Raw genomic sequence first — 17,643 nt, forward strand, 5'->3', positions numbered from 1 at the left:
CTGTGAGATATCATCATTCAATTATTGCTCAAAGTATGTGTATTCCTTTAAACTAATGAGTGGCACTGCACTCTGTTTTGTCTGAAAAATGTAGGTGCTTGGTTGTAGAATGAACAAGTACTTCTTGACTTAGGAGTACAGCCATTTCTTCCTTTACTTATTTTTGCTCATAAGAAACCTTGTCTTCCAGCCACATTCACAAAATTATAGTCCTCCTCTCTTTTTAATTTTCATTCTGACTTTTAAAGAATCCTTCCCAGCCTGTGCCACAGCACCCTGCTCCTCCTGTGGTGTCTGTACAATGACCTTGCTTCTCTGTGTCATACATGGTTTAATCCTTTTCCTTGAGCATCGTTTGCACAGTAATCCTCTTCCTTCTGTGACATAAGCACAAAACTCCCTTTCCTCCACTGTCACTTGCAGAACAATCCCTTACTTTTAGTGGTACACAGGAAGAAACCCTTTATGTTCTGTGCCAAACAGAAAATGATCACCCTCTAGCTTTTCTCCAGTATAAGCTTGACAATGCAATCCTTATGTTAATTCTATGAAGAACACACCACCGTCCTTCTATTCCCAATTTATCCAAACACTAACATTCATCTGACCAGTGAGCAGTATGAAATATCACAGAGAAAAATGCAAAGCATACAGCCTAAATCTTTTTCTCTGTTTTAAAAAACATCAACTTTTTCAAATGTTTAAAGAAAGAGACAAAACCAAAAATATGGCTATTCTAACATTTTTGCCATTATTTTTTCCCCTTTTGCTCCCCTCTTTTTCAATGACATGAGGAAATAATATCATGGGGTGAGGAACAGGAGGAAGGAATAGAAATCTGGAGGTGTCTCAGAACTTGAACTCAAACTTAATCTTTTAAATAGCTCTGGCTTGGGTACTTTACAGATGAAAGATCTCTTTTTTTAAAGTTAAAAAATGTTTTGGCTTAACACACACACTCCCACCTCACCTGCATCAGACCAGTTAGCACAGCAAGTCAGAGTGAGAAGGCAAGAGACTGGTGACCAGGACTGCCAAGTGTCATCAACTGAACAAGTCATTTAGCCTGCTTTGCTTTAAGCCCTATCCAAACTCAAACAGATACCTGTTTAACCAGGGCTTTACAGGAGAGTCCTGTCTGTAGTTCATCCCCTGGGAAGCTGCAGCAAGACAGGAAGCTGATGGGGGTTGGCAATGATCACCTTAATTTGATATTCCCTGTACACAGCAGCGTTGCATTTAGTGATGATTTGGGCTTAAAGTGATCCTGTTTGATGCTTTGGGATGTCTATTTCCTCTCTGTTGCACAGCGTGCTTTCAAAACAGGGCTAAATTAAATAAATGCTAAGTTTGACCCTTTGCAAAAACCCCACATTTAGACCCATTGACTCTAAAAGGGTTTTGCCTGCTATTGGAGCGACATATGCCTGCCAGGATTGGTTTGGCACTGTATCTTTGCTTAGCTGCACACAAATTCCTTGTACCAGGACTGGCTGATACCTGCTCCTGTATTTGTAATATGCTTTGACATCCTGTGTGGCTGGTGCATTTGAAGCATGAGATTTACTGTGTTTGCTCCTGGAGTAGCTGCAGTCTGTGCCATTACCTCCTGATTGGTACCAGCCACAATGGCTGCTTGAATGAAATTCAGGGTGGAAAACCACCGCTGCATTTTTTGAACAAAATAGTAATTATGGTAATTGTATCACTTTAGCATACTTCTTGCCTGTGTTTATGAACAAATTATGTGAGCCAACGAGAACAGCAGCTTCTTCCTTTCAAATTAATTCGTGCTTTGGAATAGCAGGATAGATATGATAAGACTTCCAGTTTGGTATGTTTTCTTCTGCATCTTTTCAGTGGTGCATTACACATTCACCACAATTCTTCACCTCGACTGTCACTTTTATGGCAGTGTTTTCCTTTTCCTCCTCTTCAGTCATGAGCATGCTAATCTTTTGTGTCACAAGCAGCACAACCCCTCCTTTTTACGGGCCCCCTCCTGCCTGTGCACGGTCCTGGATTATACAGTTAAAAGAAAAAATCATTTCACCTACAGAAGGTAAAACAATGTAATTTTTGCTGTTGCTGTTTTTATTTAGATTAGCCACTAAAACCATCTTCGAGTGAATAATTAAGCAGCTATTTGTGTCATGGGTTTCAATGCTGAATGTAACCCATTAACCCCACAGGAGCAAGGTCCTTGAATTCTGAATAATTCTGGGAGTAAACTGTGATGAATCAAGGCTGAGATAAGAGCCAGGCATCTTTAAAAAAATCTGGAGCATGTTCTTGGCACTCAAGGTTTGTTCTGTGTTGCAAGCAGTTTCTACTCTTCCTTTTTTTTTTGTCTTCTCTCATTCAACTGACTCCCATGGGAAATGCAAAACGACTTTACTTAGAAAGAGTATTTGCTATAATTCATTCTATTATTTTCTGATTTTATTCCTTTTTCACTCCCCTCCCCCCAAAAAATATTTGTATGTAAAGAGGACCTTACCATTCTTTGAGGCTCATCTGTTCATACTGCTTATTCTGTGCTTGAAATTGTCATAAATCTCACTCTGGTCTCATTTTTTCCCTCAGATAGAGGCTTATTAGCTGTAACTGGTCTTGCACATGCTCCTCTGACATGGATGCAGCTGACATAACATGGTTTGGTAAGCACAATCAGCAGCAATATTCCTGGCACCAATCTGAGTGTGCTGGCCTGTCTTTACCTAGCAAGCTGTGTGGCCAAACTGGTCTGTAAACTAAGGGTGAGCAGCTCTCTCCTACTACATCAGCTGCAGCTGGGAGCAAAGCAATGAATGCTTTTTTACACAAAACAATGCATTTTAAGGTCTCTTCCAGAAGAGGTACTTGGGAGGCAGAATGACAGCTCCACTTGTAGATGCATAGCTCTGCAAAATAACAATTAGAAAAAGAGTTAGTTTCCATTTACAGTCTCCCATCGATGCCTCTGGGCATACATACCACCCTCTCAGGTAAAAATTTATAAAATCATAGAATACTTGGAAGAGACCCTCGGGGTCATCAAAGTCCAACACCTGGCCCTGCACAGGACACCCCAAGAGTCACAGCACGTGCCTGAGAGTGTCATCCAGATGTTTCTTGAACTCTGTCAGGCTTGGTGCTGTGACCACCTCCCTCGGGAGTCTGTTCCAGTACCAAACCACCCTCTGGGTGAAGAACCTTTTCCTAATACCCAAGCTAACCCTCCCCCCCAACACAACTTCAGGGCTTCTTACATGAGTAATGGTGGTGAGAGCAAGCCCTGCATTGGGCCTGTTGATTCAGGAAATGCAGACTGTCAGGTTCAGAGGAAGGGCTCTGCCTGGGATTGCTGCTGGTCAGGGCTAACACCACCACTTCATCTAGCGCTCTGCTATGCTGGAAACTTCTGTTCTTGCTGATACACCTTCCCTTTTTCTGCTTGAGACCACAAACTACTCCTCAGATTTAAAACTGCTTACCTACTCCGGTTGGAGAGAAGATGAAAAAATAAGTTGCTTATAATTCTTAACATGAAATTGATGAGCATGCCAGGGAAATCTGGAAGTGAAGTTTAGACATCTTTGAAATATCCAGAAGTATCCTTTTCCCTTTGTCTTTCTCTGTCTTCTCCAATATCTCATTTTCCCTCCCTGAGGAAGAAACAATAATTTAATTCTGATTAACATACAGAAAGTCTCCTATGACCAAGATGGTCAACTTACAATGAGACATTTTATGAGCCACAGCTTTGCCTTGACTAAATATCTTCTGTGCAGTTCTGGCTTTGCTTTATGGACCTCTAAGAACATGCTTAGGGTCTTATCATTTAAGCAGGAGCTGTAGTTGATGCTGGAGAGTGAAGGGCAGTCCTGAAGTAAGCCAGTGACCTGTGGAAGAACACTGGTTTGGGAAAACTGCCCTGGCGTGAAACCTAGAAGAAAACATATCCACAGCAGAAACCAGCTTGCACATCTGTGAGCTGCCTTCTGCTCCTCATAAACAAGAGCTGTAACCCCATTGCCAAAGACTGAAAGAGCCCACGAAATATTTTCTAAAAAAAGGCTACTATAAGCAGCTAAGAGAGACCTGTTGTTTTGCTTGTTCAGGAAACCTTGTTTCCATCTTCTCCACAGAAACAGCAGGATGCCAACAGGCTCTGTCCCTGCCATCCCAGCCCACCCATTTGGTAGGGAGGCTTTCAGTGGACTTCAGCCACCCACAGTGTGGAAACACAGATTAACAGAATCAAAATTCTACCAAAATAAACCACTGGTGTACTCAACCCAAGTTGCTAAGGGTCAGTGGCTGAGATGTCCAAATTTCATGTACCTGTACACAACTTGCAGGTTGGGTCAGTCTCAGTGGCCTGTGTGCTTGCACTGAGCCCCTGCTGTCTTTCGCCCCATTAAGAGCCAGCTCGTTCCCTGAAGTCGTGGAGGCATGTGCTGCTGGCCAAGAAGGACCTTGCCTCAACCTTGGGCCATGATGGCAGGTGTCACACTTCCACCTCTGGTGCTGCCACAGACATTGTGCCCACTGGTGACGGTGGGTGTTTTTACCAAGCAGGGATGTTGTGGACGTTACTTGGAATGGAGAGGGAATAAGCTGTGCCTTCACACATGGAAACAAAATATATGTTTTTGAAGGGCTGGAGACTACTAATGAGATCCCCTGTATTTGTACATTACCTGCTGTAGTGACAGGTTCTTATCTGGCCAGGCAGATGTGTGCTTCTCAAGGAGTAAGCAGCAGTCTGGGGAGGCACTCTGTGGGCTCGGCATGTATGGGAATCAGCAAACAGAAGAATGCTGCGGTGTTGGAGAGGAATGATGGCACAGTTGCACAAGTCAGCCTAGTGTCAGAATATTAGAGAATAAACTGCACTACCCCCAACTTTCAGAACTGCAGATAATACGCAGCAATGAAGTTTTATCTGTGCTCAAGTACATATTTTTTATGCAGCTAAAGCTATGTCACAGATGTTCTTCACTAGAATAGATTTTGACTTTGCTAATCCTGTATTAATCTGCTGGTAAAGCTATAGCTGTGTGATTACCACTGGGCTCCTCGCAGAGAGGAGCTCCTGATTACTGAGGGCACAGTTCCTCCACATCTCCCTTGGCCGAGCTGCAGCTGAGGTTCAGGCTTCTTGTGCCGGGGCAGCACCCCGTGCAGCCCCCGTTTCTGTTCCCGGTTCGGTGCTCTGCCAGGAGAGGGAGCTAGGACTCTGGGATTCAGGGGCCTTTGATGTTTGTTCACAAATCATGAAGGTGTTACAGCTGTCCAACACTAACCTAGGCTTTGCTGCGTGGCTGGGTGGATATTCAGGGAGCTCATGATTTTCTATGGAGGCCACCTACTGCAGAGGGGTTCAGTTCCTGCCGGAACACGGAGGACTCTCATGCTCTGAACTGTGTTTTGAAGCTCTCAGTCACTTTTTCTGACTGCTTTCCCGGGCGAACTCCAATGGGATATCGGACTTGGTGAAAATGAAACAAAGCCTACAGATTCTGGAATCATGCTGTAGGTTCAAAGCCACTGCTGGAGTGGAGAAGGCAACCAATGGGTGCATAGCAAGGCAACAGCTGGGAGGAGGGAAAATTTTTGGTTAAGGCTACCATGTGGCAAACAGATGTCAGACAACATTTCTTTTAACACATAACCCTTCTTCCTCCTACAGTATATGTGTTTCATTTTGAACAAGTAACTGGCAGCTGGAGAAGGTTATTAGAAAATTCTCCGTCTATGTTCCAGCACTTGCAATAGCAGCAGAATTACCTGTTTCCTATTCTGCCCAAGCTTTATGTCTCCTTTCATAGATATTGTTGGCCTCAAGCCAAGTTTTGCTTAAGTTATGTATCAGAAGGGGAATAAGTGGAGCTTCAAGCTTGTTTTAAGTGTAGGAAAGGGAGTTTAAACAAAGCTGGCAGAGATACTGACACAAGTATTATCTAGGTTCTGGATGTGGTTGGGCCTGCTGGGTAAGAAAACAGGAAATAAGTGGGAAAACAACTCTTAAAAATTTGAAAACCAGCCAATTCTACAGGGCTTCACTCTGTGTTCATGAGTCTGTAAGTGCTGATAAAAGAGCACGCATGATATGAAAGTGTCGTGTCATTATCACAGGCCCTTTCACTCTTATTGCTGCTTCAGTTTTCTTTGAGTGGTGGAGTCTGGCAAGGGAAGGAGAGTAATCCTGTTTCTTCTTTGACTAATGACATGTGGTCACTGACCAGTCTGCCCTCTTTTCCCTGAAGGCAGTGAATAGGGAGTTGTGCTTCCCTCATGCTTCCTACCTGATTTGAAAGTAAGAACAGATTAATTTGTTTGTGACAATTTTGGAGGTTAGAAGAAGAGCTTCTCCAACAGAGCTGGGCTCTGTGAGCCAGGAAGGGGCCAAGCTAGAGAAAATATTGTTGAATAATAGCACAGTGTGAGCAGCCACTGGAAATAGTAAATAGAGAGGGAGGCTTCTTCCTAAGAAATGCGTTTTATTGGCTCTGTATGAGTCAGAAAAATCCCGTGATCTGTTGCCCTCATCATAAGTTACCCTGTGGTCGAAGGGGTTGGCTTTGCTTGCTGGCTACTGGGAGGCACCAGCAGGCACTGCAGAGCACAGGGAAAGAAGCTGCTCCCAGAAGCATGGCAAGTGGCCATCGGGGGGGCCAGGAGGTGTTTGGTAGCCAGGTCCTCAAGTTTGTGGTTCTTATCATTCCTATCTTTGCAAAGGGCTCTGACTGATAAGGATGAATGGTGTGGAGTTTCGAATGCAGGAGCTGTGGTTGTGACTTCCTATCCCTGCACTGGCCAACAAGTTATTATAAAAATAAATACCTCAGTGGCAGCAGCAGCATCCCCAAGGGCCTATTTACTTCCACTGGCACGAACTAATTCCTGCAGAGGAGCTCAAGCCAAATCCTGCAGAGACCAGCGGGAATCTCTCCGGGCTCTTGCAAAGGCATTTTGCACACTGGAGAAAATGTTGGAGCTTGGACATATTTATTGCCATGTCTGTTAAAACATGTTGTCAGTTAACACCTTTTCTAACACAACATATATTTCCTAAAGCTGAAGGAAAGTGAGCTTTTTTACCTCCTTTTATTTTTCAAGTAGTTATTCTGATTTATTTCTGAAGTTGCACAACACACTAAATGCTGGTTCATGAAGTGGCCAGGGATCAATTATTACCTTTTCATGCGCAAACCGATCTTAAGGCATCTATCAATCTCTTATAGTCCTATCTACAGAAGATATGCCCAATTTCAGAAAACTGAAAACATATAAAGGAAGCTAAGGCAGGGCAATGTTCACTTCCTTTGGCTTGCTCTCTAGATGTTTGACAAGTGAGTTTATTATCCAGAGGAAGAATGAACAAGCCAATACACCTTTTTCAAGGTTTGTAGGTGCCTTAACGTAACTTGCTCATTTAATTTGGATCTATGTACCTCATGAGAAGGACAGAAGATTTTCATTTTCAAGGCCTTATTTAGCCATAAAACATGTATCACATTAGCTAAGAGCAGGTCTATGAATTTCATTTTATTTGGTGACAGGAGAAATAGCGATGTATATATCACCCTTTCAGTAGCTGGTTTTAAAAGGTGCATGTTTCATGGAGAAACAATGTATTCCATGTCATAACATCTTTCATGAAATAAAAGTCAGGGCATTTGTAGCATACGTATATGAAAAGTACCAGTTCACACTTACTTTAAGAGTATGAGGGCAATATAAGCCCCTCTTGTGACTGGAGCTGGTCACACCTGAAAAATTAGGATGGATTTTGCTGCTCCAATGAAGTCAGTAGGAGATTTTCTATGGCCTCAATGGGGCCAAAAATTCTCCTAGATTTCATACTATTATAGGTACTGCACAATTTAGCCACCAAGGTCATTAAAATGCTATAATCCCTTGTGTGATACATGACGGGGTAAAAGCACTTACAAAGGTATTGCTTTCTAAACTGGTGTAATTATGGTAGTAATTCCCAAAGAAGAAGTATTGCAAATGCATTTCCAGTTCCAATTTCTCAATTTTTTTGTCAGTGTTCATTACAGTAGTGATATGCTTGTGTCTAAATCTTGTTGATGTCCTTCCAGAGGGCACTAAAAACCCTAAAGTAAGTAAAGAAAAATTTAGTTGGTGATTCTGACTGGCTGCTGAATTGCTGCCTTTTGAGCCATGTCCCTCAGCTCATAATCTATAATGTTTGCTCTTATATTACACAGACTACTTGCTCTTTGTTTATATTAACCCACTTATAGTTTGTCTCCCTTAAAGAGAATTAGGTAAAAAAAGGAAACTGCACCGAATGTGGATTGTTTGGGGCTAACAAGCCTGGGACAGCTGTCAACACTGAGTTGTATTTTCAGTCCTTGGGAAATTTGCATCAGATGCAAACCTGCCCTGTGGGGCAGTGGGGTGCTGCTTTTGGTGGGGCTCTGGTGACAGTGCTTAGGGCTCAGGCACCAAAACTCAGGGCAGAGGGTCTACCCCTCCTGGCAGTGCAGAGGGCAGGGTCCTGACAGCTTCTTAAGGTACCAAAGAAACATACTGAGTCATGAGCCCCCCTTTTCCAGTTTTAAGAAGGGATTGGACATACAGGTCTCTGAATTATGGCAACAGAGAATTCAAGCTGACATAAACACCACAGTTCTTGCAAGGATTGAGAAGAAGGCTTGGCTGTTTCCTGATGGTGATCCTGTCAACAGTGATGAGGTAAATAAAATAATGTTCTTTTTAGGACAAATGAGAAACCTCATCTTATGGTCAACTTATTTTTAACCTTGAAGTTGCACCATATTCCTTGACAGCCAGGGACAGGGCACAGAGATGTTAGAGGCTCTGGTAATTTGTTTTTCCCAGGGCTTGAAATTAGCCTCCTGTGCTCTATACATGTGTATACATGCATTTCCATCTTGTCTGAAGATGTCTAGCACCTGCACTTCTCTTTGATACATAAAGCCACCTTCTTTCCACTGCTTAACTAAGATCTCAGATGTTATTTGAACAAAGAAGTGCTGTTATTTAGGCAAGAAACCCAGGAAAAAGCCCAGGGTATTTATTCTTTTCCTTTGAGTGTGTCAGTTCTTTGACTAATGATGACAGGATTTCTGTTCCTGTTGAGTTGCTAGCTCCTTCACAGGTGCTACCGAATAAATACATCAGTTTGGGAGACGATTTCTTACAACTGCCTGGCAAATTGCAGTGACACAGTCAAATCATTTCTCATATGTTTTTATCAGACAGATACCAGAGTAAAGACTGAATGAACAATAGCTACTTTGATCAGATACAAGATTAAAGATCAAATGAACAGTACTTACTTGGGTTAGATTCGAAATGGTCACTTGGGTTCACTGTGATTTTATATCTCCTCATTAGCCCCTGGAACTACCCAGTCACCAATACAACACATTACAACAAGGGTAGTGTCTTCTAAGCTAGAAATACCTGCAAATAATAACATTTTGATTAAATACATCCCCTGAAAGCTGGTGGTGTCTCAAATAGATTACCAGTTTGGGTTTTCAGAAACCATGCAAATCAGCATTTCTTAAATATGAAAAACATACAACATTTACATCCCATGATTTCATACACTCCTTTCTAGTAAATAAACCCAGAAGTTTGTATTTTTTTTAACAGAATTTTGTTGATGTATTCTATATGTGTATAGTACACAAACAGTGTAGTATACCCATGTTTACAGCTGTGTTGAAAGTCAACAGTTAACTGTTGGAGAGTGGATATAATATTGAGCTGAGATCCAAAGAGCTGTCATCGTGCTCTAGAATAGATAACAATAATCTGTCTGTGACAGATCCAGTTCCTCCACAGTTTTTGGATTTATTTATAGATTTATTTATTTTTTTTTCTTTTTGACTTGTGGTCTTTTGGCTGGTACTGCCAAGAAGCCACCACATTCTAGAGGCCAAGATCTCCAATATTTATGCAGGTGATGTTGCAACCCCTTGGTAAATGTGGCAGTTTGTACCAAGGTATAGGAGGCAACTCTGAGGGCCTGGCCACACAACAAAAGTTTAGCAGCTAATGATAGCCATGTGGGTGAAGAGTGCATAAGTCAAGCCCTTTAACTAAGACTTTATGGAACAGAGGACTGCAGTGTGTTTTACTGGTATGAAAGGGCTCAAATCTCACAACTGGTGGCTTTGGTTGCTATAATAACAATTATACTAAAATTACTACCTAATACATTAAATCATTTTTTCATGATAAATAACCTGACCAGGTCTATGAGAAGGACATAAAACTTGATAGAACAATATAATCTACTGGGACAGCAAAAAGTCTCTGTGATTACTCATGTATCTACATGGGAAAGAAGAAAGTAAGAAAATGTAGTACTTCAAGCATATTCTAAAAGAATCATTGTGCAAAAAAATTCTCTCAGTACAGAAATCAAAAGGTTTATAACAGGAGAGGCAGTGCCTACTCTGCAGTGACAGCTTCATGTTTATTTATTCTAGAAAAAAAATAAAAAGGAGATACTGAAGTAAAGACAAGATAATTTTATTCCCAGATCAAATAAAGGAACAGAGAGTGTGTTCTCAACAAAGTGATTACTTTAGGGGGAACTAATACAATGAATGTTATTAAATTAAACAACTTTTTAATAGGATTTTAGTGTAAGTAATATTTCTGTCAGGAAAAATGATGCAAGAAAAAAACACATTTTTTATGTAGGTATTCCTTAATAAACATATTCTTGTAAAAATGTCTTCTGTCTAGTATACTTCCTCTGCAGCAAATTATCACTTTGCTTAACAGCTCTGAGAAACATGAATGTCAGGAGCAAAGATGAGTATTGTCCTTTCACTAACTGACTGAAATGTTTCCTTTTAAGTTAGCTTTTAGCTGGTAGTATACATAGAGCTAAGGGAAATGGCTGCTCAGTGCAGACAGCTGGGACAAATCTGCTGGATAGGAGCTGTCTTCAGCGCAGATCTCAACAACTTGCATGTCTCCCTACCATCGTGTGGGAAGCTTTAGGATTAAACCCTTGCAGTGGTGGGCACAAGCTGCAGCTAAGTTAAATTTTTAAAGAAACCATACTTTCTCAGTACATTCACACATATTAGCACTGGCAATCAGAGCTAAGAAATGTTGACATACGGCATCTTTTCCTATTCTGAAATGGACATCCGTATATCAGCACAGTTGAAGACCTACAGCTACGTTTTATTATCTGAGCATCTGAGAGGTCTCAAGGGGTAATTACGTATAAAATGACTAAAATATCTTGCCTCAGGTGCAGGGTTCTGGAAAGCCATGCCTTCTCTAAGGGTCATGAGAGTGAGATGAAAAAGCCCGACTGCATCATCTTGTATTGTTCCCTCCAGTGCCTTTGCTAGTAATTTATCAAATCTGTATTTATCTTAGCATTTATATATGGCTCCCATTGCACCACTTTGCAATATTCAATGCCTTTATTCTCACAAGGGCCCTATCTGGTATATTCTGCATCACATGTGATGCAGTCTTGAAGAGAAGGATCACAGCAACAGAAAACGACAGGAATGTAGTCCCTTTTACTTATTTGCTACTTCAATCTCTAAATTGTTTAATACTCACTTGTAGGGCTTCCATTTCTCATATGGGAAATATGAAATGAGTAGGAGAGAAGGAGTAAACAGTTGGCTTGGAGACATGAGGGGCTCAGAGTTGTCCTCTATTTTCTGCTACTTTCTTTCAAAACATTCAGGATTTTCCAGGACCTAGAGAATTTACAGAACATGTCACTGCAATTATTTGGTCAAGATCTATACCTTTTATTGTTCAGGAGGTTTGACTGCAAAATGAACATGTGCTTTTTGTGCTGAATTATAATTTTCTTTTCTTAAGGCATTTGCTGAAGTAAGACCTGCATGTTCTAACCCAAATTTTTAAAAAATTATTTTAATTTCTCAATAAAAATCGAAAAAAACCCCCAACAATATCCCACCAGAAAGCAAACAAATGAAAAAACCACAACAGAAAACCCTAAACAAACAAACAAACAGAAAATCCATCCCCTAACCCCTTTATTTCTCTTTGTATTGTTCAATTTTTAAATCTTTTAATCCTTGCCATGACCAAACATTACTAAACCCAAGTGCTGAAATTCCATCTTCAGTGGCCATATGTAAAGGTACTAGGGTCTCTTTTCCAACCCAACTCTTCTCTGGGACAAGTGATTTTGAATCTCTGTGTTTTCTGAAATACAGGATAACCGCAGAGAGAGGCTATTTGGGTTGGGTGCAGAATCAACAGCAAATTGTTGGGCAAGCCAGTGTCCGCCTGTTTTCTTTATAACTCTTCCCAGGAGGGAAGCACAGCACATTCTGATGGCTATTGATGCTCATTCTGAATGTGCAGAATCATGGATGGACAGAGCTGAGTGTCACATTGAAAAAGAGGGCTCTAGAACTCTACTGCTCTAGGAGACTCTAAATGGTAAAAGCACTATCCAAGAATAATGGAGGATATATTTGGTACAGAAAATATATTTCTGGTGGGCCTAGGCTCACTTAATTATTAACCTTAGAATTGCCCAGGTCTTTGTTACCAAAGCACACTGTCTTCAGTTGCAGCAGGTACAGGAAATGGCAGAACCTACTGTCAGAAACCACCAGCTCTGACTTGAGTGGCTTATCAGTCACTTGTACAAGCTATCAGCCAAGTACAGTGGGATAATAAAACAGATTATGAGAAAGTCTGCTAGGACTCTTTCAAAAACTTAGTTACCAACAAATATGGAAAAGGAGGTGCAAGAACTGGCACTTTCATGTCTAACCCTCAAACAGCCATTCTTTCCCTGTTGATTTGATAGTAATACAAGTTTTGAATAATACATTGAAAAGACAGTGATCTTGAGGACTTATTACAGACATTTTCTCAACAGTCCTAATGCAGGCTGGAGGCTGGAGGCTTTGGCTACAGGCTAATTGTTGATACTTGTTTACCCTCTGGGCACTTTTCACAGTTCTGGCAGTAGAAAATAGCCTTGAAGTGTTTGTAAAATATGGAATACATTTGCATTGTAGCAAATGAGAAACGAGCCCCAAAGTCTTTAATACTGACGTTGGTATGAATGTAAATTTAATAGACCTGCAGTTTTTCCTTAACAGCCTCCATACTTTCTCTTTGTGAGTCACAAGAGAAAACAATCATTGGATAGAAAACATTTTTACCTTAGAACCATGCAAAGAAGTATTATCATTCTATGGGAAGAAAAAGCATAAATACAGTGTTATTTTCCATTTATTTTTTGTTTTACTTTTCACACATAACAGTGTAAGCCTTCCCGTTACTCCTGTTATTAACATACGGAAATGTTCAACAACGAAATTGGCTCCAGTGATGAGTGTCTCTGACTTGTTCTAAACCAAGGATGTTAATGCCAAGACTCCCAAGCTCTATGGTTCTTTCACTTATGAATGCATAATGAAAATTTCTGGGGATACTGAACTGCCTCTGACTACATATTTTGAGATGAGATGAGGAGGACAAGTGCTGATCTGACTTAAATGGTCCCCTTTGCAGCCTTTGTATTAAGGGGTTTGCAATGCACATAAATGCTTTTATTATAAATAAATGCACCAAAATGTATTGAAAAAATCTCTAGTACCACATATCCATTTCACATCTTGCATCTTATTTGAACTCGAATTTAATCATGGCAAGTGAAACTGGATAAAACACTTCTCACTAGCTTTGTAGTTTCAGATAGATTATATAATTTACTTTGCTGGAATTTTCTCACAGACAAACTTGAAGGAAATAAACCTGCTAAAAAACATAGATTGCCAAATAGTCAGTGAAAGTTTCTTCATGCTAGGTAAAGAATGAACCCAAAGTCTTTATTATTGGTCTTAAGGGCAGGTCTTTTCCAGTCTCATTTTCAAAGTCCATTCCTCAATCTAGACAAACAATCATAAAAATAAATAAAAAATTGTATTTAAAGTTTGTAAAATTTCTGTTTTTAAAACATGCAAGTAGTTTAGCCTTGTCACTACTTCAAGATGCTTGAAAGCTGAGCTATAAAGGAAACTAGGTACCCAATCTGCAATGGAAATATATAAGATGATGAAATGGATTTAATTGCTTCCGGTAAATCATAACATTAATGCTCGTGCATGATACTTCACCTTAGCACCAGATTAAATAAAAGCCATCTAAAGTTGAAAAACATGTGCTCTAAAAACCCTCCAAGTTTGAAAATAGAGCTGTGCAAGCCATTTACTGTGAGATCTGTAAGCATACTAAGCACATTTGACATTTGGTTTCAGTACAGATGAAATATGGATGAAATATTCTTAAAAATTTTAGTCTTTAGAATTTAATATAGTATTTGCAGGACTAATGGACCTTTATAGATTAGCATGTTTGCTGCAGTTTTGAAAAGGCATTGAAAAGAACGTCTATTTTCTGGGATGAAGAAACATAACCAATTTCACAAAACCCTTTTATCACAACATCAATCCGGCAGAAAACACAAATATCACACAGAGAAATAATTAAAAAGCATATGAGCTGTGAATACTACCAACTTAAAAAAATTGCAAAGACTCAGTAACTTTATTAGATACATCTATTTTGTCTGAATTTTCTACCTGGAACTCCCATTTTTCCTTTGAAATCACCTATCATGAAAACAAGCTAAAATGATAAAACAGGTCCTCATTTGTTTAAAACCCTTTGCAGGTTCTTCAGGAAGTTTTTTCTTCTGTTCTGCTTTTTTTTTTTTTTCTGAGCATGAATACAAGTTAATTATCCAAAATTTTGGATGCAATAGAAGCTTCTGTCATATGGAATGGAAAGGAAAAAGAACTTTAACCTGGAGTGTCTCTGTTACTTAATGTTTGGTCAGGATATTGTTCCTAAAGTTCATCAACATGAAAATGAAACCACCTTTTTGGGAACTTCAAAGTGTGAGCATTAAAGGAGTTTCATACAATTTTCCAATTGCCTTTTGAAGGACAAGAAAAGAGTGTTCACTTATTTCTGACATTGACTGTCTCTTCAAAAGCACAGAAGACATTTTTTCAAGCAAGTGTTGCATATATAACTCTGAAAAAGACAATTAAATTGTCAACCTAAGAATGTAGCAAAGAAAGAGATATTAAAATATATGTATAACTATAACAAGCCATAGAAAGGTTGCAGAAGTGCAGGCACTATTACATAACATGCAAGGTCAGGAGAAAGATAATCCAGAATTCCCAGTTGTACTAAATCTAAATTCCCAGTTGTACTAAATCTACAGACTCAAATGAGAGAACAAAGTAGAAAGCAAAGTCTCCAGAACCAGACTGGAGTGAAACAGAAAATTTCATCACTCCTAAGCTTGTGTTTGGAAGGGCCAGGCACGTGTACTGGTGCCTCCGAGCTCCTCTGGAGCACACTCAAAGAGCGGTTATGTTTGGGCACAGAGAAGGTAACTCCAGCCTCTAACCATGTAGGCTCTGGCAGTGTTTCTGGTTTGTGGACTCTCCCGGGAGCCACACAGCCATTCCTCTCCTTGCTGCAAACCTTAGTGAGTTATTAACAGTCATGCAAGGATTTATTCTCTTCCCCCTTATTATCGGTGTGTGATTACACACTACCAAACACAGAGAGAAAAACAAAGATCACACAAACCTCATGGAGGAGGTTTTCAGCTACAATGAAAGAACCAAAGCCCGTGGAGAGTCTTAGAACGTAGGTGTGCACATGTTGATTATGAGGAAACACTCAACTGACAGCCGTGTTCTTCGACGAAGCAGGCATCTTTTGGGTTTGCACTTCCTCCAAGGGACACTGAATACCTGGGTCCCCTGTAGTGGGACTGACTTCCTGAAACAGCCTCTTTCCAAAGTTTTGAATGATTGGATGTGGCCAAGACAGCATTGCTATTTAGTAAACTTTGCTAAAGGAGGTTGTTAAATAGCCACAGAAAAAAGAGTTTAAGAGTTGTTTCTAATTTTCACTAGAAATAGAGAAGTTTCTTTACAATATTTCAGAAAAGGGGAATCTTCTCCAGCAGAAAGGGAATGGGAAATGGGCAGCAAGGACAGAATCACAACAGCTGACTGTCTGTGCAATTTATGGCATGATTTTTCAGAGAGAAGTGCCCCATCTGTGCAGACTAAAGAAGCTGCCAGCAGTAGAAACAGGCAAGGGTTTTTTATATACTTGGAGGTGCTGGTGACATTTCCCACTTGAGGCTAGGACAGATATGTGGGGTGCAAAAGGAGTGGTAGAAGTATTCCCTGACCTGATAGTTTTAGCAGAACTAGGACCAGGGTCACCTAGGCCATCTATGTTTTTACTGCAACTGGGCATTTGTTTTTAGTATGTTCTGCTAGTCCATACTGCAAATTTCCATACATACTTCCCCCTATGCAAATGCCAGCCTATTTTTCAACTGTCAATACATATGAGTGGGGAATTTGCACTCTGACTTGTGTGTAGGAGACATACCAGAAAGTGGATGAGTTTTGTCTTTGGCAAGGCAGCAGAGCTTTTTACATGTGGTTCACTTACTAGCCTGACACCAGCTGTTGTTATCCTTTATCCTAAAAATATGATATATTTTCCTACTGTCTTGCTGGGTATGACAGAAAAGGAAATTACTGAGATTTTGCCTTCAACATCTCAATAGTTCAAAGGAGTAAATGGAAAATAATTACATGAAACAAAAGGAAAATCCATAGCAAACCCTATAATTATTTACTCCCACCCAAATAGCATTATTGGCATTTGGAATTTTCTCCTATCATCAGGAGTGCACCTGGATTTTCCTTTCCATTGTAAAATTTAATCATCTATAGTTTTTGCACACCCAGAGCAGAAATAACTGCCTCTATTCCCTTGCAAATACTCTATAGTAATTAGAAATGACCTGACAACACAGTAACATGATGGCAGTTTCCCAGTGAAATCAAAGATGGGAATTGCTGGGAGAGTTTAGGGTGGGGACCCAGCTTGTGAATGCTGTGACCACACTGGGTTGACAGGACCCACAGAGCATCAATTGTGGGATGAGACAGAGCGAGAGGGAAAGGTGGCTCTGAGCTGGGTCAGAGGGGGGAGCTGGGGTCCTTCTGTACGTGTGTGACAGATACTGCACTCAGCCGAAGTCATGATACTGGAAATGAAGGGGATGTTGGCCATATAACTTCTTTTTTGTGTACCAGCAGCCACAGAGTCAAACCAAGAAAATCCAAGCGGCTGGATAAGCTTTGGGCAAGTCAGAATGGTTATCATGCCAACAGATCATATTGTGGTAGTGACCTTGTTTTAGGAAGACAGTAGTTTCCATCTGAGTCGCTCAAACACTGAAATATGTGCTTGACTTTAAGCGTGGGACTAAAACCCACTAAAACAGTTTGGGACACAGAATAATTATCATGAACAGTCCTACTTAAAGCCAGAGTAAACTTAGAGCAAAAATATTCACAGCTTTTCATAAATGCAAGTAATGAGACCCCACGGAACTGCATGAATTGTGTCTGGCCAGATGTGTTTGTGCAGTCACATTATAAGGAGGGTCTAAATTTAGACAAGAGCAAACATAAACATAAATAATATGTAGCAAGTTTTTATAGCCAGCTCATTTATATATGCCATGCTTTTGTCTCAGCATCCTGATCCCATAAAATC

The 17,643-nt window shown here is 40.4% G+C and overlaps 2 long non-coding RNA genes across 2 annotated transcripts; both read right to left on the reverse strand.

The window, feature by feature from the left end:
• Positions 1 to 1,730: 1,730 nt before the first annotated feature.
• On the reverse strand, positions 1,731 to 4,790 carry LOC120323205. The gene is made up of 3 exons (XR_005563446.1): positions 4,686 to 4,790; positions 3,477 to 3,647; positions 1,731 to 2,903 (listed from the first exon to the last, which is right to left on the reverse strand). It is a non-coding gene; the product is annotated as an uncharacterized LOC120323205 (long non-coding RNA).
• Positions 4,791 to 6,864: 2,074 nt separating this feature from the next.
• LOC113987705 lies at positions 6,865 to 11,729 on the reverse strand. The gene is made up of 3 exons (XR_005563447.1): positions 11,593 to 11,729; positions 9,324 to 9,450; positions 6,865 to 7,008 (listed from the first exon to the last, which is right to left on the reverse strand). It is a non-coding gene; the product is annotated as an uncharacterized LOC113987705 (long non-coding RNA).
• Between the last annotated feature and the right edge of the window lie 5,914 nt (positions 11,730 to 17,643).

This window comes from Pipra filicauda, unplaced genomic scaffold, assembly GCF_003945595.2.
Source record: "Pipra filicauda isolate LSUMZ 115617 unplaced genomic scaffold, ASM394559v2 scaffold210_size2929891_pilon, whole genome shotgun sequence".
Lineage (NCBI taxonomy): Eukaryota > Metazoa > Chordata > Aves > Passeriformes > Pipridae > Pipra > Pipra filicauda.